Source organism: Triticum dicoccoides, chromosome 3B (genome assembly GCF_002162155.2).
Source record: "Triticum dicoccoides isolate Atlit2015 ecotype Zavitan chromosome 3B, WEW_v2.0, whole genome shotgun sequence".
NCBI lineage: Eukaryota > Viridiplantae > Streptophyta > Magnoliopsida > Poales > Poaceae > Triticum > Triticum dicoccoides.
The window spans coordinates 838643426-838650027 of NC_041385.1; positions in this window are offsets into that span (position 1 = coordinate 838643426).

The window sequence follows — 6602 nt, forward strand, 5'->3', positions numbered from 1 at the left end:
TAAACTTGACATTGGTGCTTGTATTTTTCTGGATTCATTTTAGACTTTCTTCGTTCAGCGGGAGGAGACCTATAGTGAGTTCGTGAATCTCAAGATGATGTGCCTAGTCAGTTTCTTAGAGGTGCTCATATGGGTGAGATGGGGTGAGTATATGTGTGTATCTATAAGCGTATGTGTATGTGCCGTGTTAAGGAAACATGATATTGTGCATACTACGGTTTATAAAACTGTGACATTTGTTAATGCCAAACACAATAAATTGTTAAAGCTATGTTTATCCATCCATTCTTTTCGTTATCCGCGCTAGCCAAGCCATGTGAATGTATGGTTCGAAACTCTTGACTGGTCTGATTGGCAATCGTCAATATCCATCCGAGAAATTCCAATCCAATCCAATCCAGAAAAGCTAGCTAGGATGGATTCACATCATGCTCCTAAGGCGGGGATTTCGCTCGGTTTGCTGACTCCGTCCGTCGTCGACGACGACGCTGTGACGGATCCACCCAAGATCCGCATTCTAGACAGCAAGCCCTTCTCCAGCGAGCGCACAAACGCCACCATCACCCGGTATCACACCACCGACCCAAACGACAAACACCGTACCATGGCCATCCAGGCCACCTTGTTCGTTGCCCGCCCGCCCCACATCTCCTTCGTGCTCGCTTGGGCCACTGGCACCCACTTTACTGAGGAGGCTCTTCTCCTCTACACCCACGGCGGCCTCATCACCCTCACCATCGCGTATGCATGAAGAGATAGCCGCAGAATATTACGGGTGCGTTTGTTTGGGATGCAACTTCCCTGGCTGCCGCTGCAACGGCTCCGGCTAGAAGTAGCGGCCGTAGCTGCTAGCTGTAGCTAGAAGGTTGGAGCTGAGAAGCAGTCGTTTGATGGTTGTGTTGTAGTAGCTGCGGCTGCTGCGAAAACATGTTGAAATAACTGAAATGCCCTTAATTGTTCTGTAATTCTGTTTAACGTGTTGATTGTACTGCTATGATTGTAAATGACTCATTTAAGAGTTCTTTTTGCTGCAAATGGCCGTTTTCATGGGTGTTAACTAACACTAGAAGGGTTGGGCGCGCTTTGTTGAGCCGTTGGTGTCGTTGGGTCTCTCAAAAGAAAATCACTCTGTTTCAAAATATAAGGTGTATTACTTTTTTTGAAAAAGCAAAACTTTTAAGTTTGATCAAATTTTTAGAAAAATATATCAAAATCCATCATATCATATCGGTATTTTTAGATTCATCATAAAATGAATGTCCATAATTTTTTTACTCTGAACTTGGTCAATATTGTTGATGTCGATATTTTTGCTCTAGCATGGTCAAAGTAAAAAAGTAATTTGACTTCCTAAAAAACTAATACCTCTTATATTTAGAAACTGATGGAATATTTAGTTTGGCGGGTAGGAGAGATGATAGAGAGTGTTTTATTTTTATTTATAATGCGTTGATTTGGTGGGACTTCGTGGTGTGATTCGGTGTTATCCACTAACCAATTTATATTTATGTGAACTAATTATTTGTCAGTGGTTGCATATACTATATTGGTGCTATAATATCATATGGTGGCGCTTCTTTTTTTCTCGGTGGTGGAAGGGTGCGTAGGATTGATATGTTTTTGTAGGCCGGTTGCGGTTGATTGATTTGAAAAGTTGTTGGCCCAGTCAAAGTTGTAAACCAAATCACAAATTGAATACCTTAATTGAATGAAAGAGCTTCAAAATTAGGGAACATAGTGAATTAAATGAACTGAATGTTAGAGCTTGAGAAATTGTTGACCCGGTCAAAAATTAGATGGCACAATTTTAAATTGAAAGCCTCAATTAAATGTGAAGCCATAAAAGTTAGAAAGCATAGTGTATAGTATAAAACAATTTAATGAGAGAGCTTTGAGAAATTGTTGACCTGCTCAAAATTGGATGACCCAATTCTAATTGAAGACCCCAATTGAATGTGGGTTCTTTAAAACTAGGGAGCTTAGTGTTATAAAGGATTTGACTTGTTTGATGGTGTAAATAGTGTATTTAGACAAATTTGACATATGACAATACATTTTAACTCATCACAACATAGATTACCAATTATGTAGTATTACAACTACTAAAAAAAATTCCTCGGACCAATTTACATTCAATTCCAAATGAGAATCATTTTTTCATAGCAGCACCACCATGTAACAACGTCGGCAGGCATCGTTACCCACATGTAGGGATTTATCTCAATAATTTTCCTCATAGTTTGTGAAGCTGCAGAAAAAGAAACATGTGATCTTGTAAAACAGACATACAATCTGATGAATACTCAAATAGATTCGAACCCACAAGCACATAGCGGAGGCAGCAGCGGCCAGATTCGGCGATAAGGAAAGAGATGAGGTCGGCCGTCTGGCGACAGAGGCACGAGCGAGGAACCCTAGCCACATGTCCGACTCGCCGCCCGCTTAGTCTAGGCCCGCTAAAAAAAGGCCGATCCGGTCCCTAAAAAATGGACCGAAAAAACTTTGGTCCGGTCCGATTAAAGCCAGTCCGATCGAGCGAATCGAAGACCGCTGGAGCTCGAGTGTGCGCTCTGCCCTTGTCCCTAGACCAGTCGTCTCAATCAGGCCCAAGCTTCACCATTGCCGGTTTGGTCCCTGAAAACAGGACCACCATGCTTCTCGATCCGGTCCAGCTCGGACCGCCGGTTGCCGGTCCAAATGACGGCTCGGACCGGCTTGGACCGTGTCCACCCTTGCCCGCGCTTGGGGTGACGCGGAGAAACGCTCAGGTTGATTGGGTATTTGACTGAACCGGTAAGGGTATTTCAGCAGTATTACGTGCTTTTGCGGGAGGGCAAACTGGTCATTGGCTACTTTGGCTTCTGCTCGATTTCTGAGCTCCACTATCTTCGGCTACCATATCTCCAGATCTATGCCGACAGGGCGAAAGATGAAGACGAAGAGGCTGCAAGGAGTCAATATTCTTCAGGGCGAAAGATGCATGAGACTATTCTACATCACCATCTCCAGCCATCTCACTCAGGGCCGGCCCTGAGGGAGGGGCAGCCGCCCCAGGCCCCCGGGACAAAGCCCCCAGGTCCGTGCGAGCAGCCGCCTGATCTGTCGGAGTCGCCATTGGAGCGCTACAAACTGTTCTGTATGAAACGCACTGGTTGATCTGTGTCTACGTACGAGGAAGAAAGACCCCAACGTTATCTCCTTTAGCAAACTGGGCCTTGGGCCTTTTCTTTTTTTAGCATGAAACGTGGGTGGTTTAGTGATGGGCCACACCAAGCCAGTGGGCAGGAATTTCTCAAAAAAAAAAGGCAGTGGGCAAGAAGCGCACCGATTCATTCCTAACAGTTTCTCTAAAAGTGTAATTAGTTCTCAAAAATGTAATTAGTTCTCAAAAAAATTAAAAGGAAGATGGAATTGAGGAATCACTGAAAAAAGAAAGATGGAATTAAGGATTAATTGATGGATTTTTCGCATGCTTGTTGCTTGCGGAGGCGGGAAATGTTGCCGTGCAATGGGCTTAACCTAGCAAAGTAATATCTCAACAAAAAAAAACCTAAGCAAACTAAGTTTGGTGGCAGAGTCGGCACACAAGGCCAATGCGAAGATAGCTACACATATGTACACTGTGGCGATAGCAACTACACATTCGGTACTCAGTCTCGTGTTGGCCAATTTGCATCAATACTAATTCGTTATTTTTGTAACGACGATTATATATTATAAATTGACATTTAATTGTTCTATCATCTTTTTTTAATGATCTATATTTTTGGATATCTACTTTGGCCTTAATATGTTTGTATTCATGACTGTAGCTGTTTTGTCATAAATCTTTCTCTCTGTACAACCGGTTTCGCCATAAAAAAATTAGTTTGCCCTCGGCCACCTCACGAAGGCGCAATTTGGCTTGATCTCTCGTGTGACACCCTCCCCCTGGTTGTCTGCAACGGACACTTGATCTTTCGTGTACCCTAGCCAGAGACACCCAATCAACGGTCCCAGATGGACACGCCGGTAGGAGACCGCACAACATCCATCGGCCGACGCAATGACGTGATTTCGGAGAAGGCGTGTCTTTAAGTCCCATTCTATTTTTTCCCGCAAAAAATAAGTCCCATTCTATTTTGTCAATGACTTCATATCTAAGAATATTTAAATTTTAGGGCCCCCATATTCTAATCTCACTCTGAGCCACCGAAATTTCAGGACCGAGCCTGATCTCACTATGCATGACTGTTGCTTCAGGTGACTAGTAAGTATGCACGTGCAACGCACGTATTCTAATATATGATAAAAACATCAATCATGTATTTTAAATCTTATTTCTCTCCCAAACGCTAAATACAAATCAAATGATCAAAGGGCAAAGAACAAAAGAGACGCGTGATGCTAGATTTAGTCAACAACATGTTAAATCTGAATGGCTTAAGAGCATCTACAAACGGATCCTCATATCCGCTTAAACACACGGACGAGCTCTTCAATAGTTGTTCGGACGAAGAAAATACAACCCAACCGGACACTCCATATATGGTCCAAGCGCCCGAACTGATCGGGAAGCCCCATAGCCAACCCATATGTGGGAAGGAAATGGGGATTTGGCCAACCGGGGGCCACCTTTTTCTTCTTTCTTTTCTCTTTTTCTCTTCACCAATCATATGCATATGACAGAACAATATGAGAAGGGTGGTTGTTTTACAAGGAAAATGAGAGTCCAAAACGGACGTGTCTCTGCACATCCGAGCCAAATTAAGCAATCGCATTTGTAGAAGTTCTAATCAGGCCACAAAAAGCAAGCAGAGGAACGCCTATACTTAGAGCATCTACAGCCGGACTTTTCAAATTGATCAGGCGGACGCAAGAACCACTAAGCGGACAAGAAAGAAAAACAAAAAGTAGCAAAAAAATGACCCAACCAGACCCCTCAAAGCCTCCTTAAACAACCAGGCTATCCGGCAGCCCTCATATTCTTCTCATATATGTGATGAGTACGAGGAGTGCCCGAACGTGCCCGGATAGTGGTCCCGCGTCCGCCACATAGGATTGGGTCCTTCCATAAAACATATATTTTTTCTCCTTCTTCACCAATCATATATATGTGTCGGACATGTAAGAAAAAAGCGGGGGACATGGCTCTGTAAACGTAAAAACAGGGAGTCAATTTTGTTCAATCCGGCTGTAGGTGCTCTTATTTGCCCGTATAAACAGACGTTACTTCCAAAAAGAAGAGCATTTGCTATTAAAAAGAAAACAACTAAAAAAAGCAACCAAGAGGCTATCAGTCTCTTACCGCACAGACAGACACTTCGCTTTCCCCGCCGCCTGCTCTCCCCGCCGCATCCTCTCCTTCGCACGCCGCCTCCACTCCAGCCCGCCAGCGCATTCCATCTCCTGCCCCGCCGCCTCCTCTCCCCGCCATGGCCCCGCCCCCAACTCCGCCGGTGTTCCGTAGATCGACTCTGCCGCCTCCGTGCCCCGGCGCAGATCAAGTTGCGAGCTGCTGGATGTGATGCGGGAGGAGGCATCTTGGAGCGGACCGAGATCCATTGCGTCAACGTGGGGAGGACGCTTCGACCTGGAGCTCCATGGCGTCCCACAACCGCGAGCACCTCAGGCTCAGTTCGGCGCCAGATGGAGCGGAGTCGCGCCGTCGTCAAGGGCCATGGAGCTCGGCACGCCGCTGCCCCTGCCCCCGCTGCGACGCCATCAAGCATCACCAACTCAGCTCGATGTAGGGGGAGGATGCTTCTTCTTCTTGGGACGCCATGCCGTCATGGAAGATCTCCTTTTTCCTCCTTCTCCTAGTTTCGATTTGGTACGGTGCTAGATTTGGTTCCCTTCCCTCCCTGATGCGGTTCCACACGCCTCTCTCTAACATCACATTGCTTTCATAGATTACTCAACATCCACTGCCATTTAAAAAAACAAAAAAAACTTTATTTAAAGAAAATGAAAGGGGTTCAAAGTCTGCAGAGCAATTTGGCATTCGAGGACATCTTCGAGTCAGAACAGAAGTAATGTACTGAAGTTCAGTCAATTTAAGGATAGCAATTAACTGCAAGTCAATCTCAGGATAGCATTCGCCTGCAAATACGTGTACTTACGTGTACTCATACTCCTGCTTGAACAGCAACAGCACCACAGTGGCCTGTTTCAAAATTTCACTAATGGATAGACTTTTTTACTGCAAAAGAAGCACAAGCTTACCAGATCTCTATAGGAATGGATTTGCTCAGGGATCAACATGAGGTAAACATCTTCCCCTTTGCTAGCATATTGCTCACCATATCTCTTAGTGTCTAGTTGACCATCTTCATAATCAGGAGCACCAGTAAGAAAAGAATTACCCTACTGTTTTTATCTAAGAATAAACAGTTGGTAGTTAGACATAGAAACAGCAAGTACAAAAGTTTTTGCAAAATACACTATCCTTACAAACATAATTGCCTTGCTGACAAGAAGCATTTAAAAATTGTAGAAAGAGACGGGTTAACTTACCCTAAGCGAAAGTATAACCATACTCTGAGCTCAAGTACTCAATTAGAGAAGACATGGTTGTTCCAAAACCATGCCCACCTAGAAAAATTGTATCTGCTTCCTGCCCA